This window comes from Nerophis lumbriciformis, linkage group LG07, assembly GCF_033978685.3.
Source record: "Nerophis lumbriciformis linkage group LG07, RoL_Nlum_v2.1, whole genome shotgun sequence".
NCBI lineage: Eukaryota > Metazoa > Chordata > Actinopteri > Syngnathiformes > Syngnathidae > Nerophis > Nerophis lumbriciformis.
Genome location: NC_084554.2, coordinates 16,407,681 through 16,425,357, shown reverse-complemented (window position 1 = coordinate 16,425,357; position 17,677 = coordinate 16,407,681).

The window sequence follows — 17,677 nt, the reverse complement described above, 5'->3', positions numbered from 1 at the left end:
TTTGGGGTCGCGGGGGGCGCTGGAGCCTATCTCAGCTGCAATCGGGCGGAAGGCGGAGTACACCCTGGACAAGTCGCCATTATATATATATATATATATATATATATATATATATATATATATATATATATATATATATATATATATATATATGTATATGTATATATGTATATATATGTATATGTATATATGTGTATATATATATATATGTATATATGTATGTATATATATGTATATATGTATGTATATATATATATGTATATATGTATGTATATATATATGTATGTATGTGTATATATATATATGTGTATGTATATGTATATATATATGTATGTATATATATGTGTGTATATATATATGTATATGTATATATATATATGTATGTATATATATGTGTGTGTATATATATATATATATATATATATATATATATACATATATATATATACATATATATATATGTATATATATATATATATATATATACATATATATATATATATATATACATATATATATATATATATATATATATATATATATATATATATATATATATATATATATATATATATATATATATATACATACATACACACACACACACACACACACACACACACAGCCGAGCCGCTGGCCAAATTATCTTAACACAATGCGGCCCCCGAGTCAAAAAGTTTGGGGCCCCTGGGTTAGACAATGAACACAACCTTTTTGTCTACTGAACTCACACTCCTGTGAGACCTGTAACAATAACAAGGCCATAGTGCTTAAGTACAAGTGTGCTAAACTGATGCATATAATAAGTGGATTCAATGTTATTTAAAAAAAAAAAAGCTTCAAAACATCGCAACTTTTGCAACAACTTCAGGCATTTTAGGGCGCAACTCGGGCTGGGCGATATGGACAAAAAACTATATCTCGATATATTTTTACTTAAACTCGATATTCGATATATATCTCGCTATATTTTCTGGTGAACGTATACATACTGTATAAAGATAATAATTTTTGAGCGAGATTCACTGAAATTAATGTGATTGACAACTGTACTGTAAACAGTCAGTGGCACTTTTATTAACCCAGTTAGTCAAGATGGGTATTAACAGCACAGTAAAGAAACTGTTTAAAGGCCTACTGAAATGCGATTTTCTTATTTAAACGGGGATAGCACGTCCATTCTATGTGTCATACTTGATAATTTCGCGATACTGCCATATTTTTGCTGAAAGGATTTAGTAGAGAAAATTGACGATAAAGTTCGCAACTTTTGGTCGCTGATAAAAAAGCCTTGCCTGTACCGGAAGTAGCAGACGATATGCGCGTGACGTCACCGGTTGTGGAGCTCCTCACATCCGCACATTGTTTACAATCATGGCCACCAGCAGCGAGAGCGATTCGGACCGAGAAAGCGACTATTTCCCCATTAATTTGAGCGAGGATGAAAGATTCGTGGATGAGGAAAGTGAGAGTGACGGACTAGAGGGCAGTGGGAGCGATTCAGATAGGGAAGATGCTGTGAGAGGCAGGTGGGACCTGATATTCAGCTGGGAATGACTAAAACAGTAAATAAACACAAGACATATATATACGCTATTAGCCACAACACAACCAGGCTTATATTTAATATGCCACAAATTAATCCCGCATAACAAACACTACAACTCTCTTGCCGTCATTTGAGATGTCTATTGTGATTTCCCTTCCTGGTTCGATGACCGGCCTATCTTGCCTCTGATTGGCCTGTCCCTAATCTCAACCAATCGTGACTCATATAGTAAACCAATCATGGATGTTCTTATACATGCAAGCACGTCTTGGTAGTAAGCGGTGTTTGGTCATTTTAACGTGAAATAAATTATATCGATTTTAGGATATTGTTTAAAAATATATCGATACGTCATACAAACTCGATGTATCGCCCAGCCCTAGCCGCAACAATCACAAAAAACCCTGCGAAATCCTGGAGTGACTGATCTTTGTAACATCACACATGTTTGTCACAAATAAGTGCCATTTTAGAAAACATGTTTTAAATATCATCATATAGCATTTTACTTTACTACCATGTTTACCTTTCGTAAATGACTTGACTGAAACAGAAGAAAAGACCAACCTTGCGTGCTTATTGGAGGACATTTGGATGTGAACTGTCTGTCCAGCTTTTCACACGTAAACACGTGTACAAGGGCTACTTGTACGAAGATTATCGGAGATTTCAGATGCAAGCCAATATCCGGTACTTATTTTTTTTTGCACATATCAGACCCAAAATCGGGTCGGGGGACCCTTGGTTTTCATTGCTACAAATTGGGGTGAAATGTATTTAAAATATAAACATGACGTATTTCACATATCGATATGACTTGTTTGACAATGTTTTCTTTAAACGATGTAAACAAGTGGGATTAGACTGAAATCATTTTAATAGTTGGACAGAAAGACACAAGTTTTGGTTTTGATGCCCTTAAGCAGAAAGATTGTTATTATCAAAGACGTTAAAAGTTGGTAATCACAGAAATCCCAGAGACTCAAAGGACCAACAATCTTTTCTGTTATGTTTTAAATCCGTAGAACTTATCCTCAGTAGATGTGTTCCAAATTGTCTTATTACTCTCTTAAATTTGGTGTTGTGTCCAGCATCTCTTCTGCGATATTGCAAAATTAACTGCTGAGTGATACTGTGTCGTTATCTGTTAGAGACCCCTGTTCGAGAAGAAAGTGTCAGGATTGATGGTGGCGTGACCCCAGGATACAGAGACGCACATGGACGTGCAGGTAAAATGCCCTTTTATTCGTGGATAAATGCAAGTACAGAAGTTGTAGCAGCAAATAACAGCTGGTGAACATGAAGCCACAATGGTGAATGAACCAGCAACACACAAGGGAACAAGGTGGAACTTTCTAGAACTAATTACAAATGAAGAACAGGTGGGCTGGCAGGACAAGGAACAGAAAGTAAAGGTATTGCAATACATAAAAGCCAAAATAAAAGCACCAGGACAAGAATTTAGGGAAACAAAAAGCAGATTCGAAAGATGACGCTTCTGGAAGGCCCAGACTTAGCCTGCTCAGTGTGTTTGTTTTTGTTTAATAAGGACTGACCAACTGACGGTCAAGTTCAGATTCGCCATCTCTGATATTTTTTACAATGTGATTGATTGATTGAAGCACAAATCTACGATCTCTAGCAGCGCCCTCAAGAATAGGAATTACTTGTCCTTGTGATTTTAGCTCTCCAAAATGCCTGCCATCTTCTTGTTTCCACCAGATTACTGTGTATGGACAATGTCTACACCGATGGGGTGCCGAATGTAAAAATCCAATTACACTTTTCGAGCTGATATATCTTGGATATTTAGCTCATTTTACTCACATCTATATTACTTTTCTCACATTTAGCTCAGTCAGAGGTGTAGGCGAGTCTGTGTGTAGAGAGATTTGATATTAAGATTTAGAATTTAACATTTAACTTTCAATATTTAGATTCAACAATTAGATTTAACATACAGTATATAGTGTATATTTATCGTTTAAATTTAAGATTTATATTTAATTATATTATATTTAATAATATTTAGATGCATATTTAAGTTTTAGATTTAGATTTACATTTAAATTTAACATTTAGTTTTACAGTTAGCATTTAGATTTAACATTTATTTTGAAAATAAGGATTTTCTCACAAATACATTGTGTATGTGTCAAACATCAAAGGAAACTCTGATGTCATTGCAAAAGTATTAACATGTTACCAATCAGTTGGCTTGCGCGTAATATGCTTCTTGGATTTAGGCACAAAAGCGATGTATTTGGACTTAGTCAAAATCTAGCCAAGCCATACATTGTCTTTGACGACGTCAGTTGACACACCCTACATAAAAGATCATTCCAGCATTTCAGCAGCTCTACCAGAAACTCAACTGGAGGAGGTAGATTTGTTCAGAAACCAACCTTCAACTTTGTGTCCCAAGAAAGGTATGATGACGTAGAAACGTATTTCCAACCCCAGGTCATCAAGCTCCGGAAGAAGATCTTTGGCAATAGGCTTTACCAAGTAAAATCCAGACCAACGGACCTTATCGACAGATGGAAGTCAGGGCCTACGGCAGTGTGGTCAGGAAAGCAAGGAAGCTACCAGAAACCATGTCATCAGAAATGAGGCAGAACGAACTGAAGAAACAACGCCTGCAAGACGAGGAGACAGACAATGTGGCCGTAGATCGGCGAAGAAACACGGACCTGGACAAGCAGAAAGGAATAAGAGGACCATTCATTTCAGCTGCTGCACGAGATCATTATGTGGCAGACACTGACATCATCCAGTCCTCAAAGGTAGAACGTCTGCAGGGTTTCCCCTAAACTGCCAAGATACCTGTGGCGGTTATGGGCGTGGTCACACTGATGTCATCGAGCAGTTTGCTATATCATTTTCTGTAAAAAGGCTCCAAAAATGTATACTGTATTTTTCGGACTATAAGTTGCTCCGAAGTATAAGTCGCACCGGCCGAAAATGCATAATAAAGAAGAAAAAAAACATATATAAGTCGCACTGGAGTATAAGTCGCATTTTTTGAGGAAATTTATTTGATAAAACCCAACACCAAGAATAGTCATTTGAAAGGCAATTTAAAATAAATAAAGAATAGTGAACAACAGGCTGAATAAGTTAAAGTTAAAGTTAAAGTACCAATGATTGTCACACACACACTAGGTGTGGCGTGATTATTCTCTGCATTTGACCCATCACCCTTGATCACCCCCTGGGAGGTGAGGGGAGCAGTGGGCAGCAGCGGTGGCCGCGCCCGGGAATCATTTTGGTGATTTAACCCCCAATTCCAACCCTTGATGCTGAGTGCCAAGCAGGGAGGTAATGGGTCCCATTTTTATAGTCTTTGGTATGACTCGGCCGGGGTTTGAACTCACAACCTACCGATCTCAGGGCGGACACTCTAACCACTAGGCCACTGAGTAGGTTATATGATGCATAAATAACCAACTGAGAACGTGCCTGGTATGTTAACGTAACATATTATGGTAAGAGTCATTCAAATAACTATAACATATAGAACATGCTATACCTTTACCAAACAATCTGTCACTCCTAATCGCTAAATCCGATGTAAGCTTATACATCTAGTCTCTTACGTGAATGAGCTAAATAATATTATTTGATATTTTACGGTAATGTGTTAATAATTTCACACATAAGTCGCTCCTGAGTATAAGTCGCAAGGTGACAAAAACAAAAACAAAAAACAAAAACAAAAACAAAAAAAACATGAGCAGCATGAGTATATTGCATACTCCTCAGCATGTCTAGTTGTATAATGACGTTTCAAATTGTATTCCTTGTGCACCGCAACTTTCTCTGTATCAACTACAGAAAAGTCTCTGTTGTCCCAGTTCCCCACAGGCCAATGTGTATCCAACTCAAAGTCCTCCTGGTATGACAAACTATGAAAAAAACTGCGACTTATAGTCCGAAAAATACGGTACATTTAAAACAAATATGTTATCATGAATTAGTATTAACATTTGTATATTTTTTGTGTGGTTTTGCCATATTTTCAATTGTTGCTGCTTTTTGTACTTTGTAGAGATTTTTTTTCAAGTGTTTCTAGACTTGCACTGACTTTAAAAAAAATTAAAAACAACTTGCAATAAATTAACCGTCTTCTTCTGCTGTTATTATAAAATGTACTGGTGTTTAAAGACTCGACTTCTGTCCCTCGATGTAGCTGACTAAAGAGGCTGCAGAGAGCATGACGTCACACTTGCTTGGCGCTGTTGCTCGAGTTGGACTTTCTCTTTTTAAAAGCCGCCAATGTCCTCTGAATATTTGTACATTTTGTAGATGGCTGTCTGCGGGCATATCTGCAATATATATACAAATCACATCCACATTGCAGACATGCTGACAACATTCGAGACGGTCACAATGGTGTGCGTTTTGTTTACATCCGGTTTCGGTAGCGTGGTTTTCGGTAATTAAAGTCTTTTTTTGGTGGTCAAACTTTCGGTACATCCCTGGTGATAAGAGGCGATATATATAAATTCATACTCTTAACGACCAGCTAATGTTAATGTTTTATGTTCGTGTGGTTTGGATTTGATGTCAGTTTTGTCCCATGTTTACAAACACACCATCCATGCCTGAAAGGTGATTGGCGGATAATGAGGAAGTGTTGTGTGTCGCGGGAGCACTGACTCATGAGATGAACGTTAAAAATAGCGTCTGACTGGGGGCTACAATATATTATATTACTTTAATTTGTTTTCAAGTAAAAAAAACCCAACAACCTTATTTTCAAGGTGTGGCGGTAATAAAAATGCTGTGGCATTCAATTACATTAAGGGGAAACCCTGCGTCTGTACCTGGAAGTTCAAGACACATCACTTTTACTGCTGAAATCAAGAAGGACCACAGGAATCTTCCCATGTACAGTGCGCCTGAAACTAGCTGAATAATATTACCTCCAATGCAGAACGGATACTCTATAACACTTTAATGAGGCCATGGACACAATTTTCGGTCACTGATATCTGTTGGTACACACTGAAATTAAACACTGGACACACAATCTGGTCTTGCTGTGCATTATTATTTGTGTCTGGTCATTTTAATGTCACTAATATTGATTTTCTTTGCTGTATTCCAGGTCCGTACCAATGTTGTGAGGCAAAAAGGCTATATTTGGGACTTGCAAACTTCAGGAGGTGTCTACAGGTTGGTTAGGTTTGATTTAACGATTTACCATCGGTATTTTCTCACTCACACTGACCATCTGCCCTAATTTAAACACAAACTTATCCAATTCTCATCTGATCCGAACAAGACTTTTGCCCAGACTGAGGGATAACTTTTCAACTGAATGTACTGATTTTGACATATCTAAAATGCTCCTTCAAATGATAAAGGACTCATTCACCAGTGCAACAGCTATTTCGATTGGAATCGAAAACCGGTTCTGTTCTCAGTGTATCGATTCCGTGGAATTGCTTGCTGTTTTTCACACGGTTCCCTTAACGATTCTTCCGGTTGGAGATGACGTAATTACGCAAGGTGCGTATTGACATGAGATTGCAATATGGCGTTGCTCGGGCGGAGCAAACACCAACATTTTACAGGAATGCATTGCAACAGCGCTACTTGTAATAATTATAAGGTTTCTCGTTAATCAAGAGGAGGACATACGAGCAATATGCTGAAACATTTGAACACAAAGCATGCAATAATTATAAGTAAAAGGTTTTTTTTAATCGCTCCTATCTAATCACAGCAGTAGTAACGCAAGCATGTCATCTGAATACAACAGGTACTAACTAACACCGCCTATAATGTTAGCGCTATTATTGGTAAAATTGAAATGAATGGCTTCTCATTTAGATGAGCATGACGACAGATGGATTCTGACTTGCTGCGAGCCGGGCAGTACTCGCACCAGTTCACGTCTCCCGCTAGACCAGGGGTCTCAAACTCAATTTACCTGGGGGCCACTGGATGCAGAAAGTGGGTGAGGCTGGGCCGCAAGAAAAGATTGCTTAAAAAAAATCTAACATGCACTTTTTAATGAATTCACCTTCTTTGAATGGCTTTCCCGCCCTAGCAACCATCTCACTCACCATGTAGCTAGCTTTGACTGCTGCATCACTCTTTTCGCTTGCTTTCTTGACGAAATCTTGTTGCCTCAGTAGATTGTTGATGGTTTTATAATTTGCAACCCGGTTCACTCTCTCATCTCCCTGGTATTTTGCATACTCCTCAGCATGTCTAGTTGTATAATGACGTTTCAAATTGTATTCCTTGTGCACCGCAACTTTCTCTGTATCAACTACAGAAAAGAGCTATAAGGATTATTCATAAAGTAGATTACTTAGAACACACTAACATATTATTTATTAATGCAGGTTTATTGAAATTACAGGAGCTAGTAAAGTTACAGACATTATGTGTCATGTTTAAGGCTAAAAGTAAAACATTACCAGCAAATTTACAAAAAATGTTTGTCATCATTTCTGAGAATGAAGAGCATAGAAGAATAGGTCATTTCCAACATCAGTATTCAAGGACAACTTTAAAATAAATGTGCATATCAGTGGTGGGGGTTAAACTATGGAATTCTCTTTAAAATGAGATAAAAGATTGTAAAAATATATTCTAATTAAAAATATATATAAAGACAGAACAATAAGATCATATGGACAGCCATAAGTGTTTACATTTTGCTTTATATTTATTATTTTACTTATTTTTTGCCTGGTTTTGTATTTGTTTTGTATCATCCCGTGAGGTGTATATTACTTCTTTTGGGTTTTTTTGTTCGGTTTGTACATCATGAAGTTTTGCACTTCTTGTGTTTTTTTGTTTGTTTTCGTTATATTCGGATGTAATTGTTGGTTTATATGATATCATTAAGTAAGACTACGTATTATGTTGAAGGGGGCAGAAAAATATAAGATTTTTCTTCATCCTGCTCCTTCTCAGGCATTGGTGTGTAAATGTATAATTGAATAATTGAGGTATAATTGTCTATTGATCAAAGATGCACATCAATGAAGGAGATAAATAAAAATGAAATTAAATAAGACACGTCGGGGTGCCCCTGTGTTCAACAAAGAAATATTGCATCAAAAATCGTCTCTGTCTGGAGCCAATGAGAGGGGGGGCTGCTCACCGTGGAGTTTACAGTTAAAGTAGCACAATTAGCCCTGAACGGGCTAACATCACCACTAACGTGTTACACGTCTGATTCGCCCAGCGACTCTCTGTCGGAGTATCAGCGCTGGGGTCCAGTGCACCACACTTTTGTATTGTCACTCGGTCCTTCAGCGGAGTGCTTTGGAAGCTACTGGACCGCTCGTCTTCCCCGCCCGGACTGTTTACAAAGGGGGCGGGAGCGAGCAGGCGGGCGAGCGAGGGAGGCAGGGAGGGAGGGAGGAAGAGCGTGTGTGGGTGTTGTGGAAAAGCGGTAAAATGTTTCACTGCTTGCATCACGCAATGCATACTTGCCAACCTTGAGACCTCCGAATTCGGGAGATGGGGGGGGGGGGGGGGGGGGGGGTGTAGGGGGGTTGGGAGGAGGCGGGGTTGGGGTAGCGGGGGTGTTTTTGTAACCTGGAAGAGTTAGGGCTGCAAAGGATTCTGGGTATTTGTTCTGTTGTGTTTATGTTGTGTTCTCCAGAAATGTGTTTGTCATTCTTGTTTGGTGTGGGTTCACAGTGTGGCGCATATTTGTAACAGTGTTAAAAAATAAATAAAATAAAATATGACCATCCTCATCGTGACATGTATGGCTGTTCCTCAAGTATGTCTTGCAACTACTTGTGTGTGGCTGCAGATGTCTCTTACAACATGTGTCTGGGCCGGCACGCTGTTAGTATGGAGAAAAAGATGATGCGGTGACAGTTTCTAGAGGACACTATAGGCAGTGCCATCACGGCAGGCCCTCGATATTGTCGAGAGCCTTGTACCACACCGTGATTGGTAGATTCCTTCAGCTCCGCACACAACGCTGTCAACCATCATTCATTTAAAACTCACGGGCCGCACTAACATTAAACTTTCATATTGAGGTGGGGGCCGCAAAATACCGTCTCGCGGGCCGCGTGTTTGAGACCCCTGTGCTAGACGAATGTCACTGAACAACGACCAAGTTTGTGGTCAAAAGCTTGCATGTATTTGCTGCAGTAGACACTCCTAATTTTTGATAAGTGAATGTTCAATTGTAGTCAGAGAAAAGTTGCATGTTTTCCTGCAACCAGATTTTCTCTCGGCCATTGTATTATATAGGTGAAACTTATAAAATTAGAATATGGTGTATCTTCAAATGTGAAACTAATATGTGGTATTAGCTAGGGCTGAAACGACGCGTCGACGTAGTCGACGTCATCGGTTACGTAAATACGTCGAGGACGTTTTTGTTCGTCGACGCGTCGCATATTTACGTCACACTACCGTCATGGCGGAGCGCAAAGCAGACGATGCGAGCGGTGCGAGCGAGGGGAAAAAAGCACGCCAAAAGTCGTCAAAAGTGTGGGAGTAGTTCAATAAACGGCCTAAGAAGAAACGCTACTTTTACTCCGCTACTTTTATCTACATTCAGCTCGCTACTCGCTACGAATTTTTATCGATCTGTTAATGCACGCTTTGTTTGTTTTGGTCTGTCAGACAGACCTTCAAAGTGCCTGCCTTACTGGTGACGTTTCACTTCGTTCCACCAATCAGATGCAGTCACTGGTGACGTTGGACCAATCAAACAGAGCCAGGGGTCACATGACCTGACTGGCTCCGAGCTAACTTCGGGTGTTACCATTTAGTGGTCAATTGTACGGAATATGCACTGTACTGTGCAATCTACTAATAAAAGTTCCAATCAATCAATCAAAAGTGTGAAGGAAAAAAGACCCTTTTTTTATTTCAACCGTAAAGACTGACTGCACAGTTCCTGTCTTTACAATAAAAGTCCCGCTCCATCGCGCCTGCGCTTTCAAAATAAGAGTCTCCGAAAGCCAGCGCAAACAAGCTAGCAAGCTACGGAGTTTGCCGCCAATGTATTTCTTGTAAAGGGTATAAAAACGAATATGGAAGGTGGACAAATAAGATGCCAAATAACAACCACTTTCATGTGGTATTAGACAGAAAGGAGGAACTTTTTTTCTCCTCCATTTGAAAACGTGGACGTTACCAGCACTACTTCCTGATTACAATCAATGCAAGTCATCAGAATCAGGTAATACACCAACTTATATTCTTGTCTTCATGAAAGAAAGGAATCTATATGTTAAACATGCATGTATAATTATTAAAACACCTTTAACATGTAAACAAAAACGGCAAAATAAATAAATATAAATTATATACTGTATATATCAATGTATGTATATATATATATATATGTGTGTGTGTGTGTGTGTGTGTATATATATACACATATATATATATATATATATATATATATATATATATATATATATATATATATATATATGATATGTGTGTGTATGTTACTCAGTACTTGAGTAGTTTTTTCACAACATACTTTTTACTTTTACTCAAGTAAATATTTGGGTGACTACTCCTTACTTTTACTTGAGTAATAAATCTCTAAAGTAACAGTACTCTTACTTGAGTACAATTTCTGGCTACTCTACCCACCTCTGCTAATAATGTTGTTGTATGCACACTGTGTCGAGCGGAAATGGCCTATCATAGCAGCACAACGGCAGCGTTCTTGCCATCACCATCAACTAGTCAATCGTCCGCGTGAGTATACGTTGTCATCATTACACAAAAACATGAATGTGTCATTTGTATCTGCGTTGTAAATTCATAAACTAAAGCACCGTTTCGCTCTGAGAGGAGCGTTTGGCGTGCCTGTTCAGTGTTTACAAAGACGCGCTCCTCTTTAACGCTAACGTTAATTAGTTGTGCAAATACCTTTTACAACATTAACAATTACGTATACTATGTACAAACGAACAATTAACTTTCACTTTAATCATACTATCATTGTTGTGTTATTAAGCAAAATAAGCAAAAGTTTTAATTTTGTTGAAATGTTTACACTGTTGTTACAGAATATTTCGTTTTGCACTTTTTTTTGTATTGGATGTTTATCTTTATTTTTGCACATTTTAGCAAAAAAGCAATACTTTTACTTTTGTTGAAATGTTTACACTGTTGTTACAGAATATTTCCGTTTTGCACTTTTTTGAATTGGATGTTTATCTTTATTTTTGCACATTTTAAAGCAAAATAAGCAATACTTTTACTTTTGAAATGCTTATACTATTGCAGAATATTAAGATTTGCACTGGATGTTTACTTTTATATTTGCACATTAAAAGCAAATAAGCTACTTTTAATTTTGTTAAATGTTTACATTGTTACAGAATATTTTGTCATGTTGTTGTCAATGTTGACTGAGTGGCCATACTTTTTTTTTTGTAAATAAAAGCCATGCCTTTTGAAAAAACTGGCCTACATTTATTTTTTCATCTTCATTTTAAATAAAAAAAATAATCGGTAAAAGGAAAAAATAATCTATAGATTAATCGAAAAAAATAATCTATAGATTAACCGATTAATCGAAAAAAATAATCTATAGATTAATCGATAGAAAAATAATCGTTAGCTGCAGCCTTAGTATTAGCACATTACATGCAAAGTGAGATATGACAAGGTTTTATTTTTTATAATTTTAATTATCTTGGCTTGCAGTTTTTGAAACCTTACATTTTCTGAGATTTTCATTGCAAGGTTTTCACAAACTTTAAGCATAACATTAAAATTATGAAAAAAAGGCTTGACATATGTCACTTTGAATGTAATAATTTAAAACCACGTATTAATAAATGTTACAATCTTGTGTAATTTGCACATTATTTAATTTGTTAAATTCTACAGAAAAATATTAATTTCTTATATTTATTTTCAAAAAAGTTTTTTTCTTCTATTATACGTATGTGCCTCTTGAGACCTCGCTGTAGGCTTTGTAAGGTCATGTTACCTCTAAACTAAACAAAATTGATGCTAATCCACCTTTTTTTTCCCCAAATAAAAATCGATAAGAGAACTGTTAAGGAACCGGAAAAATCTTACCAATTCCCATCTCTAGTCTCTTGACATTGAAGAAGCTTCCCTGACTGGAGATAATTGAAATGCAAGCATCATTTGATATCCAACAAGCATTTGAGTCTTTACAATCTTTTAGGCTATCTGTGTTGAGCTCTACTGACACCCGTGAATCCAGCTTCTCTCGTATGAAAGCCATTAAAAATCGCTTGTACCTCTTTAAAATATAGCACTTGCATTACTGTTTGCAGATTGCCCTCACTAAGTATGGGCCAGATTTCACTGCCATTGTCCTAATACGTGCAATCTTTCCTACTGATTTCCTAATTGTTTGTTGGCCAAAAGTGTTGTGTGCTATGTTACAACTTAGTTACATCGCCGGCACAATGTTCATTTGATTTGAAAGACTGGGGTGATGATGCTACATTTTTATTTCATTATTCTGATGTAAAATACTGCTGTAATGTAAATTATTTTTGTTTGCACTCTTAATTAATTTGAAGTACACTGACAGGGTTAGTGCATGGGCGTCACAATCCGAAGGTCCGAGTAGTCCTGAGTTCAATACCGGGCTCGGGATCTTTCTGTGTGGAGTTTGCATGTTCTCCCCGTGACTGCGTGGGTTCCCTCCGGGTACTCCGGCTTCCTCCCACCTCCTAAGACATGCACCTGGGGATAGGTTGATTGGCAACACTAAATTGGCGCTTGTGTGTGAATGTGGGTGTGAATGTTGTCTGTCTATCTGTGTTGGCCCTGTGATGAGGTGGCGACTTGTACAGGGTGTACCCCGCCTTCCGCCCATGTGCAGCTAAGATAGGCTCCAGCACCCCCCGCGACCCCAAAAGGGACAAGCGGTAGAAAATGGATGGATGGATGGATGGATGACAGGAAAAAGTAATTATACCCCTTGAACTTCTCCACATTTTGTGAGTTCAAGCGTCTGTACTGCCTTGCACCTTATTTTTGTACATATGCTGTTATATTAAACAGCTTCGTCAAAATGGCAGAGTTCAATGTTTGAAAGTCATAATAAATAAAAGCACTTGTATTAAGTCAGTGGTTCTTAACCTTGTTGGAGGTTAAGAACCAGTTTCATATGCGCATTCACCGAACCCTTCTTTAGTGAAAAATAACATTTTTATTTTTTCAAATTCAAGAAAAAGTCATGTTTTTTTACTGGTGCACAAAATGAACTGTGCATGAACATCACCTTGTTCAAAGAACAAAACCAACAGAGTGCATGAACTCACAACAAATTACACACATTACCATGAATTGATTAACGTGGACCCTGACTTAAACAAGTTGAAAAACGTATTCGGGTGTTACCATTTAGTGGTCAATAGTACGGAATATGTACTGTACTGTGTAAACTGTACTGTTTCATATAATGTATTCTCAAGGTTCAAGGGGGGTTTTATTCGTCACATGCAGAGTACACCACAGTGACATGCTTGTTTCCATGCTCTTCAGATATTGCGTACAGTGGGATCCAAGTTGCTGAATCTAATGCACTAAATACAAAAAATACAACAATTTGAATAGCTCTGATGTACATTAATTACAAGACATTAAGTTGCACAATAAGTCCCAATAGTTATGGTAGAAGTATCAGTACAAGTAAAAGTATAGTAGTCACATACAGTACCAGTGCAATATCAAATAGTATAACAGTATATACAGTATAGGAAGTAATGCATATTAAGGTATCTACAGAGATGCGCGGTTTGCGGACACAACCGCGGATAATCCGCGGGTCGGGCGGGTGACATGACGAAAAAAATAGATTTTAAATAGATTCGGGCGGGTGGCGGTTGAACCGATTCGGAAATATATATACATAGTTAAATGTTGTTACCCACATACGAAAAACGAGCGGCACTCTTTGAAACAGGCAATTATTCATCAGGCACTGTAGCACACCACAACACAACACTACAAAAGAAAAAAGAAAAAAGATGGCAACGCCGGCAGCAAACGTGGTACGCGACAAACTAAAAAAGGGAATACTAAAGACCAGGGGGAAAAAAAGACCAGCTATTTGCCTCGGCCAATAAGTTGCAGGTAATTTATTATTATTATTTATTTAATTTATTTTGGTTTAAATAGGGATGACATACATATGTTATTGTATAATTTAAGTTTGTGCGCGTGATTGACAGCCTAAGGCTTATGAGGCATATTTTTATTTTATTTTTTTATTTCAACTTAAAAACGTATGAGCCTATGCCTACAACATAGGCTATGTGTTTATCTTTATTTTCCTGCCTGTCGTTGACAATGGAGATTGTCTGATATTTTGTCATGGCTGCAGATCAATCAATAAAGGTTCATCTTTGTCGCGAAATTGTTCACTGCTTCACTGTGCACCCCGCCCTCGTCCCTATTTGAGCATTATAACGTTAACAAGTTAATATTCATTTAAATAAATTCAGAACATTTTTTTTACCTAACGAAAATATAGACCTAGTCTTTCTAAAACATTTTTTTAACTTCTTAAAAGCATCGTTCTGCTTGCTGCAACTGCGCACACAAAGTGTGAGGAACGCACTCCTGATCTGAGGGCATTGGCAACAATAGTCAACACTTTCTTAATGGAAATGACAATAATACTATAATAATGATAAATAATATTATCACGCATTAATATCTCTTAGTCACTAATGCGTGGCCAAGAGATATTAATGTGTGGCACGCATTGAATGTCTCTGCTGAATTGGATCAGTCTCTTTTCTTTAACAGGCAAAAGCTTTCTAAACTCACTAATGCCTTGCATCGTCTATATTAGATATATAACAACGGGCGGGTGGCGGGCGGGTGGGGATTTGATAAAATGTTAGTTCGGGTGAATGGCGGGTGGATGACGACTTTTGTGATGCGTTGCGGATGAAATAATTGCCTATCCGCGCATCTCTAGTGTCTACAGTTCTTTTGGCAGTTGAGTAGTGACAGTAGTATGAACAGAGGTAATGGAACAGTATGACTTCTTCATACTCTTGTTTTTACATTATTTACAGTCATTGAATAAAGAGTATTGTAGTCCGGTAATTACAGTGGTAAGTAAAGTGATTCTTGTGCGTGCGGTTTTGTGCAATTGTGATAAGTGTTAATCAGCGGTACAGTTGAGCAGTCTGATGGCTTGGGGATAGAAGCTCTCTTCCTTAGCAATCTGCTAATGAAAGTTTCAATCGATCAATCAAACAACCTGCAAATCAGATGGAAAATTAGAGGGAACATTGTTTGGGGGTATCAGTAATACGCCGATAGGGAGAAGTTTGTATTTACATGATAAGTCGGATGTGTCTTTACCTCCGTGGCGGAGGCTCCGCCGAACCCCTGAAGCCGACTCACCGAACCCCTAGGGTTTGATCTAACCCAGGTTAAGAACCACTGTGTTAAGTTGTCATGTCTGTGTGATCATGTTTTGTTTTAGTCATGTTTGGTTTTGTTTTTGGACTTTTTGTGCACTTTTGTTTGTTTTGTCACCATAGCAACCATTAGTTTTCACCTGTCACGTCACTCACCTGTTTCACGTTTTGAGTCACACACCTGTTCTCACTAATCATGTCTGTAGTATTAAAGTTCATTGTTTTCAGTTTGTCTTTCTGGCGACATCTGGATTCATACCCCTGTCACACTCTGTTTACCTCTGCGCACTTCATAGTCCATGCCAAGTAAGTTTTTGTTTATTAATGCCACAGTTAGTGTTTTTGTTTCATTGTTCACAGTTTCTGCCTATTTGCAAGTTTTGTTTTCATTAGCCAAGTTTTGTACCTCCGCCATTGTGCGTGCTTTTCATTTGTTCTTTTTTTGATATATTAAATAAAATATGTACTTACATTCCCGTCTCGCCCGAGCCAACTTTCCGTTGCCTTCTGGAAAAACAAAATCCAAGGACCAAGTCGTGACATAAGTGAACATACTGTTATTGAGCACTGCACGTCCGACCCCAGAACCCTTGGGCTCTTGAAACAACTACTGTCTTATTGCTACCTTGTATACTCGGATTAAGAGTGACAGGAAAGTGACAATCTCCTCTCGCAGTTCACAGATTTTAAGAGCATTTCCTTTGTTCAGCCATGTTATCGTGCAATAATTGGTCACTTTGCGAAATAGTGTTGGAAGACTGGAAGATGATTTGCTGAAATTTTTGATGGACATGACAGAGTCCATACTGTTTTTCAACGAATTGAAATATATTGTATATATATATATATATATATATATATATATATATATATATATATATATATATATATATATATATATATATACTTATTGTATTTATAAGTGTGTGTATATATATAAGTATATACTGTATATACGTGTGTGTGTGTGTGTGTGTGTGTGTGTGTGTGTGTGTGTGTGTGTGTGTGTGTGTGTGTGTGTGTGCTGTATATATATATATATAAATATATATTAGGGGTGTGGGAAAAAATCGATTCGAATTCGAAACGCGATTCTCACGTTGTACGATTCAGAATCGATTCTCATTTTTAAAAAATCGATTTTTATTTATTTATTTATTATTATTAATTATTTTACTTTTTTTTTTTTTATTAATCAATCCAACAAAACAATACACAGCAATACCATTACAATGCAATCCAATTCCAAAACCAAATCCGACCCAGCAACACTCAGAACTGCAATAAACAGAGCAATTGAGAGGAGACACAAACACGACACAGAACAAACCAAAAGTAGTGAAACAAAAAGGAATATTATCAACAACAGTATCAATATTAGTTACAATTTCAACATAGCAGTGATTAAAAATCCCTCATTGACATTATCATTAGACATTTATAAAAAAATAAAATAAATGAACAATAGTGTCACAATGGCTTACACTTGCATCGCATCTCATAAGCTTGACAACACACTGTGTCCAATATTTTCACAAAGATATAATAAGTCATATTTTTGGTTCATTTAATAGTTAAAACAAATTTACATTATTGCAATCAGTTGATAAAACATTGTCCTTTACAATTGTAAAAGCTTTTTACAAAAATCTAATACCCTGCTTGCATGTCAGCAGACTGGGGTAGATCCTGCTGAAATCCTATGTATTGAATAAATAGAGAATCGTTTTGA